The sequence below is a fragment of the Rhinopithecus bieti genome, unplaced genomic scaffold (assembly GCF_001698545.2).
Source record: "Rhinopithecus bieti isolate Rb0 unplaced genomic scaffold, ASM169854v2 scaffold_81282, whole genome shotgun sequence".
NCBI classification, from domain to species: domain Eukaryota; kingdom Metazoa; phylum Chordata; class Mammalia; order Primates; family Cercopithecidae; genus Rhinopithecus; species Rhinopithecus bieti.
In genome coordinates, this window is record NW_016830182.1 from 765477 (window position 1) to 785112 (window position 19636).

Consider the following 19636-nt stretch of genomic DNA (forward strand, 5'->3'; position numbering starts at 1 on the left):
ACGAATCCTTGAGGTGTGTCTGAGATCACTGAAGTTTGAGTTCAGATCTCTCCGGTTTTCCCCCAGGCATCCTCTTCCCTGATGTGCAGAGACCTTATAATACCTCATCTAAATCAGGTTTTATTTATAAGGGAGAAAGGGAGAATGGCTCTTGTGTAGACAACCATAAGCATCAACTTTGGCACCATTGGTAAAAACATTAGCAAAAGATGGGCATGGAAGAAGCATATCATGGATGGCAGCAGTTTTTAAATAATTCACCAGAGATTTATGGAATAACTACTCTATGTCAGGCACCTTACAAGCACTGAGGTGCTCTTCTAGGTTTTGTTCTTTTTTGTTATGTTTGGTTTTGTTTTGTTTTTTGTTTGTTTTGCAACTCAGCATTTATTCTCTTTCTTTCAGTGGCAGTCCCCAAATGATCCTCTGGAAACCTGCCATACTCAGTTCAAAGTGGAGCTGGCCCTTACCCCAGCTCCAGGAGTGGACACGTGACTCTTCCTGGCCAATCAGAACTTAGCACTGCCTTGCAAGAGTGCTTGGTTCAGGAGCAGGCATGTGACCCAAGCCAAGTCTCCAATCAGTGCTAACCCTGAAACTTTTGTTTACAGGCTCTGGAAGGAGGCTTTTCTTTTTGTGCTCCACAGCAGTGCAGAATATAAGCCTACGGCTTCTTGGAGGCCAAAGATGCTCTCTAAGAATAAAGCTAAGGGGAACAGAGAAATAGAATGAATGATCGGTTGCTGATGATGATGTGTGCATCCCTGAATAAAACAATTTCTGAAGAATGGTCTGTCCTCAGACTTTTCAGTTATGAGAGCCAATTAATTACCCGTTTTGCTTTAGCTGGTTTGCATTTGGTTCTCTATCATTGCAAATAAAACAATCCCAATACACTAGCATCAGAAGGGCCATAGCCCAGAGTAGAATGAGATCTGGAGAAAATGAATTTTATTTTATTTTATTTTATGTTATATTTTTGAGACAGAGTCTTGCTCTGCTGCCCAGGCTAGAGTGCAGTGGCACAGTCATGGCTCATTGCAGCCTGACCTCCTGGGCTCAAGCAATCCTCTCACCTCAGCCTCCCCGGCAGCTGGGACTACAGGCACACACCACCACACTGAGCCAATCTTTTGTACTTTTTGTAGAGATGGGGTCTCACTATATTGGCCAAGCTGGTCTTGAACTACTGGGCTCAAGTGATCCACCAGCTTTGGGCCCTGAAAGTGCTGCATTACAGGTGTGACCACTGTTCCTGGCCAGAAATAATTTTTAAATTCATACTAAGAGCAAGAAGGATGAAGAAGAAATTAACCTGCTTTTCTAGATTAACAAGATAATGCAATTGTGATGGTGGAAATGACCTTTGTCTTTCCAGTCCAGATGATGCTGTTTGAACTGAAGGGAGAGCTCAGGATTCTGGAGAGGTAAGAGGAACCCAACTGACAGCCTGATGTTAATTCAAGATCTCCAACCACTGGGCAAAAGGAGAGCTTCAACATGGAGTCACTCATCCTTGGTTGGAGATGTTGAAGGAGTTGTGAAATAAGAGAGAAAGGAAGACACTGAGTTTCACGATGCAGGCCCATGAATTCTCTTTCCTCTGAACCCTGGCTGCTGGCCCAGTGCCAGGCAGAGAGCAGGTCCCTGAAAAATTTTGAGGGATAAACGAAGATGAGCCAACCTATTCTAGATTTCAAAAATGACACGAGGGCAACACTTAAGCAGCTATGTCAGATGTTGTTCCTGAGCAATTATACAGCAATAAAAGGAATGGTTTCGCATTGTCCACGAACTTCTATTGGTTTCTAGCAATCACGGTGCCCATGTAAAGACTAATCCTGGTGCAGAAATCTGATTTTCTCTTCCTTCCTTATTCCTTTTGTTCTTTCTTCCTTCCATCCTTTTTTTGCACGTGCACATGCACGTGTGTGTGTGTGTTGTAACTATTATACAGATCAGGAAAGTGCAATTGGGCACAGACTATTTGAATTTCTAGAAGGTATATAGCAAAGTTTTATGATATCCTTTTGGGTAACATGAAAAATTCTAGCTAAGGTAATAATACATTCAGGAAGGTGGACTTATAACCACTTCAAGAATCGTACTCGGGGCTTGCTGATTAATTCATTCCTGTTCAGCTTGTCAGTTCAGGAGCTCTCCAGGGGCCTGAGATAAGGCTTTGTCCTTGATTCTCTCCTGTTAAAACAAATTTTACGAATACTTGAATGAAGGCATAGAAAGCTCCTTATCAAATCTGTGAATGTCACTGAACTGGGAGGGGTCAACAAACCAGGCAGATGGGAGAATCCCAATCCCAAAGCCCTCAGTGGGCTGTGGTGATGCAACAAAACTCATAAGGCAAAAATAGTAATAACAATAATAATAAGGAAAAGTGTCTGCAATTGTGTCCAATAACCTTTATTATACAAGCACAGGGTGAAAGAGCTATGTCTTGGAAGCAGCCTGAGCAAGAGAAAAGAGTTTTGGTTATCAGCTGTTCAGTACCTACCAACATTGTTCTCTAGCTTTTCCTGGGGCGGAAGCAACTTGAGGTTGCATTAACAGAAGTAGAGAGTGCGGAACAAAGAAGGTCAAAGTTCCATTAAAGGACTTCCTAGTCAGGCCTCACCTGAGTCTTGTATTCAGTTCTCAGCTCTAAGATTGAAAAGGAAAACTGACAATCTCAAACATACTCAGATATAATTACAAGAGTAGAAGGAAGATTTGCTGCCCAGCTTGAACAAAATTCAGAAGGTACACAATTCCTGTTTTCAACTCTTTAAAGGACAGTCAAGTGAAAGGGAGTAAACACAGTGTCTTCTGCCCAAGGGTTAAAATCAGCATCAAATCCTCCTTATTTTGTGTCTTTCCATATATTGAACCAAAGAACAACAGTACAGCTGCCCAGAGTTGGAACAACTGCATTGGAAGGAAATGAGGAAGTGAGTTCCCCACAAGCAGAGGTATCCCAGCAGATGTCCCACACCAGCTTATCAGAGGTTTCCTCAAGGAGGCTTGAACACTGGCCGAGTGATGAGAAGTCATGACTATGCCAAGATCCCATTTGCCTCCACACATCTGAGTCTCCATGACAAGTGCCTTCCCAGAAGACCCAAGGTGGGAGGGGGAGAGATGACAGTAGAAGGAGACTGCCACAGAATCCTGTGCAGTGTGGAAGTGCAGGAGGAAGTAGAAAGAGACTGGTCCACTGGTCTGGCATCTCAGGGGTCGCTGGTGACCTTTGAGAGAGCAGCAGGGTGCTTTTCTTTTCATTTCAAGGGGTGCCACTCCCACTATCTCTCAAGTCTTCACCATGATACAGAAAACCATTTCCAAAATTAAACCTCCATTGAGAGCACACATTAATAACACACCAAAGGACACATAAATTACACCTATGAGTCATATCCCATTGCAGATGAATACATTGAATAATGTTACATTCCAGCCATACCAGAAGTCATGCCATAATTAAGCTACCACTGGTGGCTTGAAAAGCTATGTTGGAAACGCTATGGACACACACAGCAATCTAGATTAACAAAGCCTGAAAAGTCTCCCAATTTGGAGGTGCACCATCATAGTGTAGGATTAAAATTGTGGGTACGTACTGGAGTCCTGGATTTTAACCCTGATCTCACCATATACCTGTTTTTAAACCTTGAGCAAGTTACCCAACCTCACTGAGCCTCAGTTTCCTGATTTGTAAAATAGGAAGCTAACATGGGGTTCTCGATAGTGTTCGTTCAAAGAATGTATGCAAAATGCTTTGCACAAAATAAACACCTAGCACAAGTCCGCTATATTCTGGCTCTCACAGGCATGAGTTCACGTGTCTGACCACAGCTTTATGTCAAAAATCATCCAACTGGTACTACCCGTTAGCTTCACACTTGTCACATGTTTACTTCAAGTGGGCATTCCCAGTTATTTTTAAGCTGAAATGTGATTGCTGCGTTGACATCATGATTATAGTGCTCGTGGTTGATTGGGTGAAACTCTCCCACCGAAAGTGAGGGGATTGTCATCTGTTTTGATTCACACTCTTAGCCTGAGAGGATGACTAATAATCAATGTCCTATGTTCAACAAGTCAATCACTGAGCTATGTCTGGTTCATGATTATTTAGCAAGGCAGTTGCAGCGTAAAGGAAAAACATCAGCCTGGATGTCAGCAGACTAGAATTTAAGTCTTTCATGTCCTCTTATGATGTGACTTTGGACAGTTCTCTCATCCTGACATATGATGACATCATCTGACCCTCATGACAACCCTCTAAGATAAGCATTATTAGCAGCCTACTTAGGAAAGTCACATTTGATCGAGCATTCTTTCATCCATCTCTCTGTGTATATATGCATGCAAATTCTGTAATAAACATGCTGTTTTGCTTATATGGACACCTTTATTCACTTTTCCCCTTTTACTTATTTCTATCTCCCACTCCTCTCCTTTCCTCCTGCTTTCTGACTTTGCCTTGTAATACATCTCTCCAAAGCCCAGGCCACCAGTACTAATAACCTGAAGTCTGTCCTCCAAATGCCATCCTCAAGGCTCCTATATTGTCATATATAAATGTACCTCTACTTTTGTTTTTGCGAAATGAGATCATATTTTACACCCTTCTCTGCATTAGAAACCCCTCTCTCCAGGTCAACTTGTGCATGCTTTTTGAATGGTAGCACAGCCTTCCACACTACAGAATAGAAGTTCAGCTGGGATTACACCCACTCCCCTTCTGCTGGGCACTCACCTTGCTATCTGAGCTCTACACCCATGACAGACAATGGTGCAATAAGCATCCCTGAACACACACACACACACACACACACACCCCTGAACACACACACACATGCACACCCTTCCTTTTGGGTGCTTTGATTCCACAAGCTAGATTTCAATATCTCTATTATTCAGAGAGGAAAACCAAGAGACATAGATGTTAGGGGTTTTGTCTAGAATCATGCAGCCAATAAGTGTCAGAAACTGTTTGAATGCCTGGGCACTGTATTGCATGCAATTTATTCCACCTCACATTCTTCGTCTCCCTCCAACTGTTTACTGATAGAAATAAGTTTCTTTCTGCCAACCTGAGTCAAGTCTTGCTATGAATCCCCCCATCTCGTGGACAGAGATGGCCAAGCGTGTAGGAGTCAAAGAGTATCCCAGTGACTCTGGATGGAGAGAATTCAACGCGGACAAGCAGGAATTCAGTGCAGCTGCCAGTGCTGGCATGTGGCAAGGACTTAGGGAAGTCATGCTAAAAATATTTCATTTGCTCAATAAATAAGTATCGAACACCAACAGTGCTCCAGGCTAGCAGGGAGCCAACTTTGTTTCAGCCCTCTCTGAAGGTGGCATGAGCAGCCTAGGGCCTTATTCATTTCCACGTAGGGGACCTTAACGGCAGGCTTGGGGTTTCTGAGTCTGCTGTCAAGGAACTTCAAGTCCCCTGTGATTGGTTGGACCAGATTGGCCCCAAAATTCTGTGACCCTGTTCCTGAGCCAACTGTCTTCATTGGTGGACTGGGAAAAGGAGAAGGTTACAGGATTGGGCCTAAGGGGTCTTGTATGTCAATCTACCATCTTACTAACGAGAAAACGAAGGCCGCAAAGGGACACTTGCAAAGTGTTCCAGGGAGCTGGTGAGAGGGTGGAGACATGAATCCAGGGCTCCGATTGTTCTTTGTTCTTGATTGTCCTTATTGCAGTTATATGCGGACCTGCATTCTCTTCCTCTCTACAAATCCTTATTATCTGCTATGTTCTGAATGTTTGTCTCCCTCCATAATTCGTATGCTGTAACTGAATTCCCAGTGTAATCATATTAAGAGGTGGGAACTTTGGGAGGTGATTAGGAGACTGGGTGAATGGGATTAGAACCCTTACAAGGAGGCCAGAGGCAGCCTGCTTCCCACTTCTGCCAGGTGAGGACACATAGAAAGCACCACCTTTGGGGCAGAAAGTGAACCCTCACCACACACCAAATCTGCTGGCGGCTTGACTTGAGACTTCCCAGTTCCAGAACTGTGAGCAATGCATTTCCATTGTTTATAAATTCCCAAGTCTGAAGGATTTTGTGTAGCAGCCTAAACAGACTTAGACATGAGCTGCACACAGATTAAAATTACGGGCTACAAGGCCCACTCAGGCCTGAGTTTGATTTCAGCTCTCCTACCTGCTGAGTGGCCTCAGGAGACTTATTCACCCTCTGTGGATTAGGAAGAGTAGCCAGTCCACTAGGCTCCTGAGGCTTCAATGAAGCAGTGACTTAAAAGGGCTTAGCAGGAAGCCTACCATATAGTATGTACTCAATTAACATTGGCTGCATGCTTTCTTTCCTATGTACTGCTTTAAATTCTTGCAAAACCTCTCTGTTTCCCAAAGCCTCCGATACAACATTTTTTCCCCAAACAATACTTCTTTTGATGTGTATGTAGACATGGGCCCTGTCTATGAAGCGATTCCAAACCCTATTTTGCAGCCTTTCATTCACTGAATCCCTGAGGAGTTGCTGGCCTGCACTTTAACTTCTCCAGAAGCAACATTCTGCTGACCACTTTCTGGTGAGCACAGCAATGAACTTGTCAAGGAGCCAGCCAGGAGGAGTGGGAGCCAGGGAGGCAGGTGTGCGCAGGCCAGGCAGGATGGGGCCATCCGTCTCCATCCTTTTCTCCGTGTCCAAGTGTAAAGGGATTGTGTCTATAACGCTGTCTCCGCCAACCTTGGGGAAGAAGCCAGGTCATTTCATCTGAAATTTTTACTTCCACCACAAGGGACGATTCTGGGGCAATTAGAACTATTGTAATTTCTTATTAAGATTAAAAAGAAATTGTAGGTATAGCCCATGAGTCACCTTCCTTCACAGAAACAAATGAAATCTTCTAAGCAAATTGGTGAACCTATGTGTCCCACCCTTAATAATTGGGGAAAAGGGAGGGTCCTGCCATCTACTTCCTGCCTGTGAAATGCTCACTTTTTTGAAAACCCAATAAAAGTAATTCAAAGCATAAATTAATAATTCATCTTGATATGTAAATAATTCATTGTGAAAGTAGCCATATCACATTTTCACATTTTGAAGCCTATGCACTCCTTTACCATGGGAGAGATGGATTTCCCCAGCTGACCTGCCGGAGTGGGTGAGGGACCAGGCACTCAGCCGCCCACACCTCAAGGATGCCAGAGCCCAGATCCAAGCCCAGTGCCTACTTCGAATCCAGCAGCCAAAATGTATGCGGCTGCAGTGACCTGAGGTGGCCTGCTGAAGTCAGGATGCTTCTTAATGACCAGGGGGACTTGCTTGCCAGGTCTGTGGCTGCACCAGGATATAAAAGGAATTCCTGTCGTGATCAAGCTCGCCACTGCTGATTACATTTCAGTCCTCCAGGTGGGTCTCAGAACGATGGCCTATCAATTATGCATTCCCCAATACACCTCACAGCCTGGTTTCTCATGAAGGTCCTGTCTGAGCAGGTGTCCCCCACATCACCCTCTGGGGAAGAGAGAAGAAATGGGGCACTGTCACCTGACAACCTCCTAAGAGCTGGGTGCAAAGGCCTAAGTGGGATGAGGGAGAAGTTGAGCTGGTCTGGAGGCTTCTCTCTCAAACCCCCTGGGGACCAATAACGGGCCCGGACCACCCTCTGTTGCACATATGTGGCTCTAGGGTTCAGCAGCCTCTCAGTGTGTGCTCTAACCTGGAGCCTGAGCTTATAAAGAACCCTGAGGTGCAGGCAACGCCAGCAGAGCTGCCCTCGTTTGATAGGTGAGCAATCTGAGGCTCAGAGAGGCACAAGCCTGGGGAATGTTGGCCTGGTAGGCTCTGACTGGGTTTGAAATAGTCTGTAATCTGGTTGGAAAATCATTACTGTATCTACTATTCCCCCATGACGGTGGATCCCCACTGATGCTGTGCATTCATTCATGGAAGTCTAGTTCAGAGCCAGACCTGGGCTCAGGGCTGGGGGCTGGGGGATGGCGCAGAACCCCTTTTTGTGCCAAAGGAGCTTCCACTCTCAAGTTGAGGGAGGACTCTTAACAAAATCTGGGTGGTGACAGGGTTGTGCCGCAGGATGGACAAGACCAACAGCCATGCTACAAGCTGGCCTCGGCATCCCTCTCTGTTCACCCCCATTACCCTCCCTCACTCACTGCCACAGGGGCCTGTGGTCAGTCACTCCCCAAAGGCCCTCCCACATGGCATGGCTCCCACGGCACTTCAGGTGGCTGGGTCACTTCACCTTTCAGGTCCTCCTAGCTCAACTCATCTGACAGAGCTCCCACCCAACTGCTTTCCCTCAGTGCACCTATCACAATTTGTCATCTAGCTATGTTCCCTCTGCCTCTGGACTGCAAGTTCCCTGAGGGCAGGCACTGTGCCTACCTTGTACACTGTTGTAGCCCGTCCCATAGCACAGTTGCAGCTCAATGAATGTTGAATGAAAGAATGAATGAATGAATGCAAGGCAGACCCTGAGGCGAGTCAACAGAAAGGTAAAACTAAATAACCCCAAGAAGGCTGAGATGAGATCCTCCACCTGGGGGATCTGAGAGAGCTTCATGGAGGAGGCCACATTGGACCTTTGGGGATTCTCTGACTCTTTTAGAAGTCCAAGGACTATGTATTCATTCTCAGTGGGGAGCAGAAGTCCACAACTGTTCATTATTCAAGTGTCAAAAAACTTGGGAAACACAGTAGTAATTGGTAGGTTTCTAGCTGAGCTTGGAATGGGGGTATGTGATTGCTGGGAGGGGGTCTTGGGTGTGGACAAGTGCAGTCTAGGGCAGAGTTTGGTGGTATAGCCCATCTCTCTCCCTACCAGAGCATATCTCTCAGAGATCATGACATTTGTTAAGGATGTGGTCAATGTCTTTCCTCTGGGCAGTCCTGATGGGGACCAACACAGGCTTGGCTTTCTACCTTCCTTTTATATACACAGGCTTACACGTGCCCACACCACACCCACATCACATCCTTCACAGCAAGAGAAAAGAGGGCAGCCTGATACTTCTTGGCCTCAATATGCATATTTACAGCTTGGGGACTTAGTAGTCCTAGCTCTGCAACCTCACAGAGAAAGGCTGGGATAATCATCAGAGACCATACATAGGGAAGGCAGATTTGGGATTTCTCATGCCCCTCTGAGATGAGGGTCATTGTCCTAACACAGCTTTTTTATGAATAGCATAGTGTGTTAGTGGTGTATTTCACCCCCCAAGCAACCTCAACATTCCTCAGAGGTGAGCCATGATCTGGAGGAAGTACTAGCTTTGCATCCAATCCTAGCGTATGTAAGTGTTACCACTTCCCTTGCTTTGTGACGTCTCTGAACTTCAGTATCTTCATCTGCAAAATGACAACTCCCTGAAAGTACTGCTGTGCCTTCCACAAATTAGCATTAAAAAATTTTGTCAACTGCCCCATCTTAGAAACTAAATGGGATGATCAAAACCAGGGTGGGGGTGAAGGGAGTGGAGAAAACGGAAACCAACAAAATAGAAAAATAAGTACCCAGTTAGCCCAACTAAGAAAAATAATAAAGATAAAACAGTATTCAAAATTAGGATTGGGAAAGGGAATATGACCATTGGTATCACATGGAGGTTGTTGTAAGACTAATATAAAACTATAGATAACAACAATGTAAAAAATTTGAAGTCAAAATCAAATGCACAATTTTCTATGAAAATATAAGTTGCTAAAATTAACTTTAAAAAATAAAAATTTTATCAGACAAAACCTTGGAATAATTTTGGGGAAAAAATTCCCTGAATTATAGCTCTAAACAATTTTCATCTTTTTAAAAAAGCAAAAGGCTCAAATAGTTTTGTACAGTGTTTTTTCCTTCAAAATTTCAAGTAATAAGTAATTTTCAAGCTATATAAACTATTACAGGATAGCTTTAAAAAGATGAAACCCAATTCTATTTTCAAATTAGAATATGATTAATAACCATTGGTATAGTTTGGACCTGTGTCCCCACTCAAATCTCATGTTGAAATGTAACCCTCAGTGTTGAAGGTGAGGCTGGGTAGGAGGTGATTGAATCACAGGGGCAGATTTCTCATGAATGGTTTAGTACCATCCCCTTGTACTGTCCTCAAGATACTGAGTTAGTTCTCAGGAGATGTGGTGGTTTAAAGGTGTGTAGCACCTCCCTCCCACCCACGGCCTCGCTCCTGTTTTCACTATGGAAAGTGCCTACCCCTGCTTTGCCATTGCCATGAGCAAAAGCTCCCTGGGGCCTCCCCAGAAGCACATGCTGCCATGCTTTCTGTACAGCCTGTGAAACTGTGAGCCAATTACATCTCTTTTCTTGTAAATTACACAGTCTCTGCTACTTCTTTAGAGCAACGCAAGAATGGCCTAACCATGTTTGAAAAAAATCATAAATAAAAGATAAATCGGCTAGGCACAGTGGCTCACGCCTGTAATCCCAGCACTTTGGGGTACTGAGGCAGGTGGATCACTTGAGGTCAGGAGTTCGAGACCATCCTGGCCAACATGGTGAAACTTCTTCTCAACTAAAAATATTTTTAAAATTAACTGGGCATGGTGGTGGGTGCCTGTAATCCCAGCTACTCGGGAGGCTGAGGCAGGAGAATCACTTGAACCCGGGAAGCAAAGGTTGCAGTGAGCCGAGATCACACCATTGTACTACAGTCTGGGCAACAAGAGTGAAACTCTGTCAAAAAAAAAAAAAAAAAAAAAAAAAGAAATCTGTAGGATAATATCTTCAGTGAATTTACATTTAAAATTCTAAATAAATATGTATATATTTCAGATTTCAGAAGTATATTAAAATTATGGAGTATGATTAAGTAGGGTGTAATCTGGTAATGCTAGGTTTGAAATCTATTAACATAATTTGTCAAGTTAAAAATAATAAAAGAAAACATGATTGTACATTTGCAGTCCTATTAAAATATATTTACATAGGAAATTCTGAAAAGAAAATTGTTAAACTGGACTTCACAGTAAAAAACTTTTGCCCTTCTAAAGACTATTGAGAAAATAATATGATCCACAGAATAGGAGAAAATATTTGCAAGTCACATATCTGATAAAGGACACGTATAAGAAAAATTCTTACAACTTAATACGAAGATAAATAACATAGTTTTTAAAAAGGCAAACTATTTTAACAGACCCCTGATCAATGTAGATATATGAACTGTCAATAATCATATGAAAATAGGCTCCCATCATTACTATTAAGAATATATAAATTTAAATTAAAATAAGATATCACTACATGCCTGGCTCTAATCAAAAGCACTGATAATGCCAAACATTGGAAAGAATGTGGAGAAACTGGAACCCTCATCCATTGCTGTGGGAATATAAAATGGTACAGCCACTTGAGAAAACAGTTTGGCAGTTTCCTAAACATGCATCTGACATGCAAACCAATAATTCTGTGCTTAGTCGTCTACCTAAGTGGGATGAAAACATATGTTCACATAAAGACTCGTCCAAGAATGTTCACCACAGTATTATTCATACTAGCTCAAAACCGGAAACAACCCAAATGTCCATCAATGGATAAACTGGTACATTCATTCAGCGGAATACTTTTCAACAATGAAAAAGGAATGGATTACTGATACATGCAACAACATGGTGACCCTCAGAACTTCAGATGCCAGATACAAAAGTCTCTATGTCTTATGATTGTATTTACATGGAATTTCTAGAAAAGGGACCAAAAGAGACAGAAAGCACATCAGTGTTTTCCTGGGGCTGGGTGTGGGAGCTGAGACTGACTACAAAGGGACAAACAGAGAAAGTTCGGAGGTGATGGAAGTGTTCTAAAACTTGACTGTGGTGAGAAGTTACCAGCTGTGTAAGTTTACTAAAACTATCCAGCTGTACACTTAAAATGGGTGGATTTTATAGTATGTAAATTATACCTCCATATGCTATTTTTAAGTGTTTCTGAAAGGTTACTGTATTAGTCTGTTTTGTGCTGCTATCAAGGTATACCTGAGCTTGGATAATGTATTAGGTTGGTGCAAAAGTAATTGCATGGCCCAGTGTCTGCTTCTGGGCAGGATCTCAGGAAGCTTTCACTCTTGGTGGAAGATGAAGGGGAAACAGGCATGTCACATGATGAGAGAGGGACAAGAGAGAGGAGGGAGGAGGTGCCAGGCTCCTTTTAACAATCAGATCTCGATCTCATAAGAACAAATAGAGAGAGAACCCACACATTACCTTGGGAGGGCACTGAGCCAGTCATGAGGGATCCACCCCCATGACCCAAACACCCGCCGCCAGGTCCCACTTCCAACACTGGAGATCACATTTCAACATGAGATCTGCAGGGCACGAATATCCAAACTATAGCAGACCTATAGCACACGGATAAGTTGTTTTCTTTAATCCTAAAATGATTTGTTTATTTTGTTCTTGGGTTGTTAATACTTTTCCTCTCAGTAAGCATATACAATTGTAACATTTTCTTAATTCCCCCAAAGAGAACACCATTAGAATGACAGGAGATACAGTTCCTCAAACAGTTTTTGCCATGGGGCAGAGTGGGTGCTTGATAAAGAGAATGTTTCCTGTTTATACAAAAATCCCCTTTATTCCAGGCATCACTACAGCTTCCTGATCCACCCTAGACACGCCAGGGCAGCTTTAGAGGCTGTAGCCTACCTGAGTGACTGACAGATGCTTGTGCCTTCAGAGGGACCCTCTTTCCTCACCACCCACCATCTCATCTGCAGGATCCTTTATGACTTCTCTTAACAGGCTAGCCTGCCAAAGATGCTCCTTCCCCAGTGATTCCTGGGCTCCTACCACAAAATCATTCCCTGGCCACAGTCATAACATGCTTCTGTGATAGCAGAATTGTTTGCTTCAGAAAACAAAACAAAACAAAACAAAGCTATAATGTCACAACAAACAGAAGCTCATGGGTTTGTCAGGTAGAGTGCAGGCTGTGCAGCAGCAAACTAGACGGAGGAGAGGTTGCCGGGATCTTCTGTCACTCACACCCCTGGAGATGGAGTAGAGGATCAGAACAAGGGGTACTTAAGTTTTGCTGGTAGTAAATCCTAAAATATGGGCTCTGGAATTGATTGGTCAACCTTGCCATTTACTTGAGCAGGAACTGAGCCTTTCTGAGCCTCTGTTTCTCAGTTGTCTTCCAAACCTTTTGTGAAAACAACTTTAGAAGAAGGGGAAGTCTGTTGTAGCATGCTGCTCAGATTTTTAGCAACAATCCTTGCTCTAACTCTTCCTGGGAGTGTGGCAAACTCTGGGAATCAGATTATAGCTCAGGTTGGGCATAACCCTCCAACGATGGGAACTGTCCATAAAAATAGGGTCTCCAATGATGTAGTATATTTGTACTCACTAGGGGAATGACTGGGGAGGGGGTAGGGAAAGTCCAACAAGAGGGTTCTAGCCAGAGGGAATATTACCAAACCCTGCCATTGCTGGAGGTGGAATATTAGGGACTGGACTTAATCTTCTGCTGTAAACAACCAGAAAAATGGAACAAATATATGAAACAACACTTTCCAGGATGAGACAAGGGGCACTGATTCCTAAGAGTAGGGCAGGGGAGAAGTGAACCCCATAATTATCTGGGTCTTCTGGCTGTGAGCCCCTCGTTTTCTGCCTAGAGATGAGTTCCAGATCAGAGGCACAGGAGGAAGTCAGACTTCATAGCCTCACTGAATTGAAGAGATGGAAATGGAAGTTCAGGAAGGCCGAAGTGGCTGGAAGTTGCAGGACATATTTTCAGAAGAGAAGAACTAACTCAAAAAGAACCTTCAGAAATCTGCAGAGCTATCCCCTTGATGTGTACTAGGCCTGCTTACATCAAATGAAATGCCACAAAACCAGGCAAACAACCAATGGGGAGTGGTAAACCACACAATTCCCAGAGTTCACACAGGGCAGAGAGACATTGGAAGTCTGGCAAGGAGAATGGAGAGTCCTCAATGATCACCTGGGGCATTCAGTGGGGCCTCAGAGGAATTGCACCTAAACATTCAGCCTGAACCATCCCAAGAGTGAGGGCGACTCCAGGCCTGCCCTGGCAACTCCCAGAAGCAGGCTGGAAGCAATCTAATAATCCACAAGCAGCTCAACTGCTTTCCGGAACAAAATCCAGACACTCAGCAACACACAAGTCACCATGTCCATCATCCACTACCAATTACCAGACATACCAAGAAGCAGGAAAGTGCGGACTATAACTGGAAGGAAAATCTGTCAAAAGAAAGAGATGAGAAATAGCAGAGATGGTGGAGCCGGCCGATGAGGACTCTGAAATAGCTATTGTGTTCAACCATCTAAAGGAAAACAGGGACACAACAAAGACAAAAGTAGGAGAAATCAAGAAGAAGCCTCCACAGATAAAAATCGCTGTATCTGAAATGAGTATTTCATTAGATTAAATTAACAATGGATTAGATACTACCAGGGAAAAACTCAGTAAATTTAAAGACTTAGAGAATAAATGTATTCTAAGTGAAGCACAGATATTGAAAAACGAGCAGAGCCTCAGTGAGCTATGGGACAATATCAAACAGCCAAACATAAGCATGAAAGGGAGAGAGGCAAAAAAAAAAAAAATGCATAAAATAATGGCTGAACATTTCCAAATTTGATGAAATGTATCAGCTCACATACCCAAAAAGGTCAATGAACCCCAGAAGGATAAACACGAAGGAAACTAAGCCACAATGCAATATAAACAAATTGCTGAAACCAATGACAAAGAGAAAAATGGTAAAGCAGCCAAAGGGGGTAAAAAGATAATATATAGAGAGAGGAACAAAAGCTTGAAATCATTCTGAAAGGCCTGGGAAGTAGTTTCCAGAGAAAAGATGGAGGGTTGGGCAAAATCCAATCATACTGGCCAGATGGAGGGGCCTGGACTTAATTCAAAGGGCGGTAGGGGGCAGGAGGGCTTTAGTTGGGGAGTGGGGATGCTGTCTTTGGATCTGTGTGGAGGGAGGTGCACTCCAGCCTCAGTGTGAAAAACTGTCGGAAAGTCCAGGCAAGACACCCGTGGAATGGGGCAGTGACCGAGAGGACAGCACAAGTGCACCAACCAAGACATATTTAGGAAGTGGGGTCCTCTGGACTTGGGGTGGACAACAGAGAGCATGAGGAAGCATTGCCTCTGGCTGGACCCTAAGCAATGGGTAGACATGGCACCATGGAGACAGGAACACAGGGAGGAGAGAGTTGGGGAGAGAATGAGTTCAGTGCCGGGCAGCCCCCACTGAATGTGCTGTGGTGCAGGTCCTGCAGAAGTGTGAGGTGGGCTCACAGATGTGCACTTGGCAAAGATGGCAGAGACCAGGGCTTCTCCAATGGAAGTACATTCGACTCACCCTGCCACCTGGAGACATTGTTAGGAAACAGACTCCAATTTAGTCTGTCTCTCGTAGGATAGGATCTGCATTTCTCTAAGATGCTCCAGTGATGTTGATGGTTGAGATGCCAAAGTTACAGGAGCAAAGGTAGAGCACACACCCCGCAGAAGAGGTATTTTGTTGTTAATATTTCTCTTGTTCTCACCTCCACTCCGTATTTCCAGAGGCAAAGATGTTCTCTCTCTAAAGAAAGCAAAAAACAAGTACAAAATCTCTATTCTCTCTATCAGCCGCCACCCACCCTCCCCCTCCAAACAGACAAGTGTGAGGCAACTGGCTGCTTTCCAAATTTCCCTGCCTGGCTCACCCGCTCTTAAAATACCCTCAGTCGTAGATGCTTCTAGAATGTGAGCTGACCTGGAACACTGCGTCAAGGGCAGCAAAGCTTTCAAGCAGTTTCCTGGAACGAGAAAAAGAAAGAGAGAGAGAGGAGTGTTTCTGAAAATTAGACTTAGCATATCGCACAAGTGGCAAAGAACAGAGAGATTGGATTTTTTGGAAAGAATGCCAGCTGCGTGCCTAATGCACCTCACTGCATCTCAGTCTTTTCGCTCATAAAACAGAGGCCATGGCACCCACCTCGCAAAGTGCTTGTGAGGAGGAAGCGAGATTCCACATGTGAACTGGTGTCTCTTCAGAATGGCCTGGCCTCCGCGTTAGCTGCACCTGGGCTCCAACCCTGGTCCCATCGCCTATCACAGAAGCAGTTCTTGAACATCTGCATAAACTTCTCTGGGCCACTTATCAAATAAGGATAACAAAAGTCACCACACAGGTGTGTGACAATGACAAAATGAGTCCAGTCCACAAAGCACCGAGCGCAACATCTACGCATAACAGGAGCACAGTTGGTGCTAGTTGCTTCCTCCACCTTCCTCTGCTGGAGACAATTTGTTAAGAATTCACAAAGACCCCTGTTTATCCCTCCAGTTATTTTTAACATTGCATAAATTGCTTGCCATTCTCTCTTCTCTCTCTCCCATTCCGCCTTTGACAGGTTTCCCACAATCCCACCTACATGGGGGCTGAGAAATTCAAAAGGAAAAATAACCCTTGGTGTAGATAAGCAGATGACAACACAATGCCAAGTCATTTTCTGATCAGGCATTCCTGATGGCATCGGTGCTGTGGCTGGCTGTCCCCTCCCATCACCCTTCTCTGTGTCGAGGCACATCTCCCACCCTGGTGCCTAATTAAACTATCCAGTGTCCAGAGTCCACTCACTGGGACCCCTTGGAGCCCAAGGCAAAGAATGTACCCAGTTTGTGAAAAAGGAAATCAAAGCGCAGCTACAAAATGCTAGATGACCTCCAGAACCAAAGGTGACTTAAGGGCTCTGAGCTTCCAGCCAAATTAGCCACTGGATCCACAGGCAGGAAGATCGTCTTTAAAAGACTTCAAATGGGCACGTCCCAAGCTAAATGCTGCCTGCCTCAGCGGCTGCGTCACTGCACAATGGGTTTCTAGTTCCCCCACAGGCCCTAGGTTACATAGGAAGAGATCTTCCTTGGACACAGCCACTCGGGTTTATTCAGATGGGTGGAAGGCAGGGAGGGCCAGGAGAAAGCCAGTTCCAGAGACCAACGTGTGGACTGTTGAGCCTGTGCCTGTAATATTGGCTGCTCCCCCGCTATGGAGGATGGGAAGGGGGATGAGAGGTCTTGGGGATAGGGACCCCATGGATGACAAAGCTGTTTCAAACACCCCTGCAGGAAAAGGTCACCTGGGTTTAGATGCAAAGGAGGCCAGGCATGAAGGGTGACTTTAGATGAGGCGTTGAGCTGCTCTGCACCTTGGATTCCTCTTCTGAGAAAGTGGCCGGTCACCATTATGAGCACTGCTGACCTGAACTTCAGAGAGAGAGAGAGGCCCCTGGGCTGGTGAGCGGTGGCCGGGTTATGCTTATGTGCTTGAGTGAGCAGGAACACATAGCAGGGCACTTCCTCCCACTGGTGACCTCCACTGACATGTTGACCAAGACCTTCAACCCCTTCCCCAAGGCCAAAATGACACTTGTTCCCCAAAACCAGCCCCTTCCCAGTATGGCAACCTCCCCATAGGGTCACAAGATGGGTAAATGGCACATGATTGAAACGCTTGGGTTCTTTGTCCTGGGAGACAGCCATGTCCTCCTCCTGGTTTTTGGCACTTCGCGACCTCAGCCCATAACGCCTCCTCGGTGACTCTTCAGTGAGTCTATATGGGCTGAAGTTTTACTAAAGAGCTTAGGCTCAAGTCCTTCTCCTTCGTCCAGCATTAACAGGTAGAAATATCTAGAATTGTATAAATTGTACAAATTGCCAGGAAAGAGAGAAGTGGCATTTGTGGTCTTTGAGTGTCTAGCAGTCCCTCCCCTTCCTTAGCCACACCCTGGTGTCTTTTTATTTTTAGTGTAACTGCCACAGAGAAAAGTGAGCAAAGCCACTATTGAGCACAGTGTCCCTCCTATGTAAACACCACCCAGGTCTCAACTAAAAAAAAAAACAAAACAAACAAAACTTTATTGAAATATAATTCACAAGCTATATAATTCACCCATTTTAAGTATAGAATTCAATGCTTTTCAGTAAATTCAGACTACTGCAATCACCACTACAATCAATTTTAGAATATTTTCACCACCCTAAAAAGAAACCCCAAACCATTTAGCTCTTACTTCCTCAATCCCCTTCATTCATCCTGGCCTAGAAAACCACTAATCCACTTTCTGTCTCATGGATTTGCCTATTCTGGATACTTTATAGAAATGGAATCACACCATATATGGTCTTCTGTGTCTGACTTCTTTCACTTAGTGGAATGCGTTATATGTTCATCTAAGTCATTCATCCATGTTGTAGCGTGTATCGGTCCTTCATTCCTTTTTAGGGCTAAGTAATATTCCCTCAGGTGGATGCACATTTTATTTGTCCGTTTATCAGTTAAGGGACTTCTGGGTTGTTTGCACTTTAGGGCTCTTGTGGATTATCCTGCTAGGAACACTTGTGTACAAGTTTCTGCCTGGACATATGTCTTCATTTATCTTGGGTATGTACCTAAGAACGGAGTTGCTGGGTCAGATGATCACTTTGCGTTTAAGTTTTTGCCAAGTCAGATGGTAACTTCGTGTTTGAGATTTTGCCAATTTCCTTTGAGGAACTGGTTCTTTTCTAGTAGATAGAGTCTCACAGGATCTCTGATCACCCAGCCACAGGGCAGGTACTGATCCAAATCAAGCCTACGTTTCTTGGTTCCAGCCAATTTCCAAGTCTGCACCCTTGGCTTTTCTACTGATCCTGAGTCCTAAATATCCTCCCACAAATTCCTCGTTGGTGAAGTTAACCAGGGCTTCTTTCTGGGGCTTGCATTCAAAGCAACCTGTCCGATGAAGCTTCTCACTCAGAGCCCGCGGGCTGTCAGTGGGCAGCTCTGATTAGAGGGTACTGTGGTACAGCAGGCAGGCCTGACATCACACAGGGCGGGGTGGCTGTAGTACTGGATTGCTGAGGTTTAGAGAAGGAATACAGAGCAATCGGCCAGGTCCAACAGGGGACACCTTAGTAAAAATCCTTGTAGGGGCTGCAAGGTTGCATATCTGACCCTGGGGGTCCTCTATCACATCCCCTTGGCCCACCTTGGATTTCAGCTTCTTGGACAGTTCTGTGCATGCTCAGACTCACCCTGAGCTGTGAGCATCTCCCCTCCAGCACAGCCAAGCAACTCTCCTTATTCTGTCCCTTAACCTCCCCAAGCACTGTAAGGGATCACTCATTGAGGTGTAGGGAGTTTGGGGCCCAGAGTCAGTGCATAAATGTCCCAGGCTCTCAGCCTTCTCTCAGACAATTCAGAGGAGTCTCCTGTGCTTCCAAGAAGTCCTAGTGAAACTGAGCTCTACTGTCTATGGCAGTGGCCTCATTTGAGTACCCTGATATTGGCTTTCTCCTTTCATAACGTACTTTCCTGCTTCTCAAGATCACCTCCTAAATAAACCACTAGCTCTCAAATCTTTGTGCTACCATCCACTGTTTGAAGAATCCAAAGTAAAATAATATGTGAAAGCTCTTAAAGAAACAGTATGGCTCCACAATACACATAGAAGACAAGAATGCTGGGCCAGGAGTCAGGATCCTGGGGCCCAAACTCTGGCTCCATGGCGCTTAAGCGGGCCCTAAGATCCCTGTAAAACAGTCTCCTTGGATAAGTAGCCCGTGAAGGCTTCTGCCCCCCATAGAGTTCCGAATCTTAAGAGACA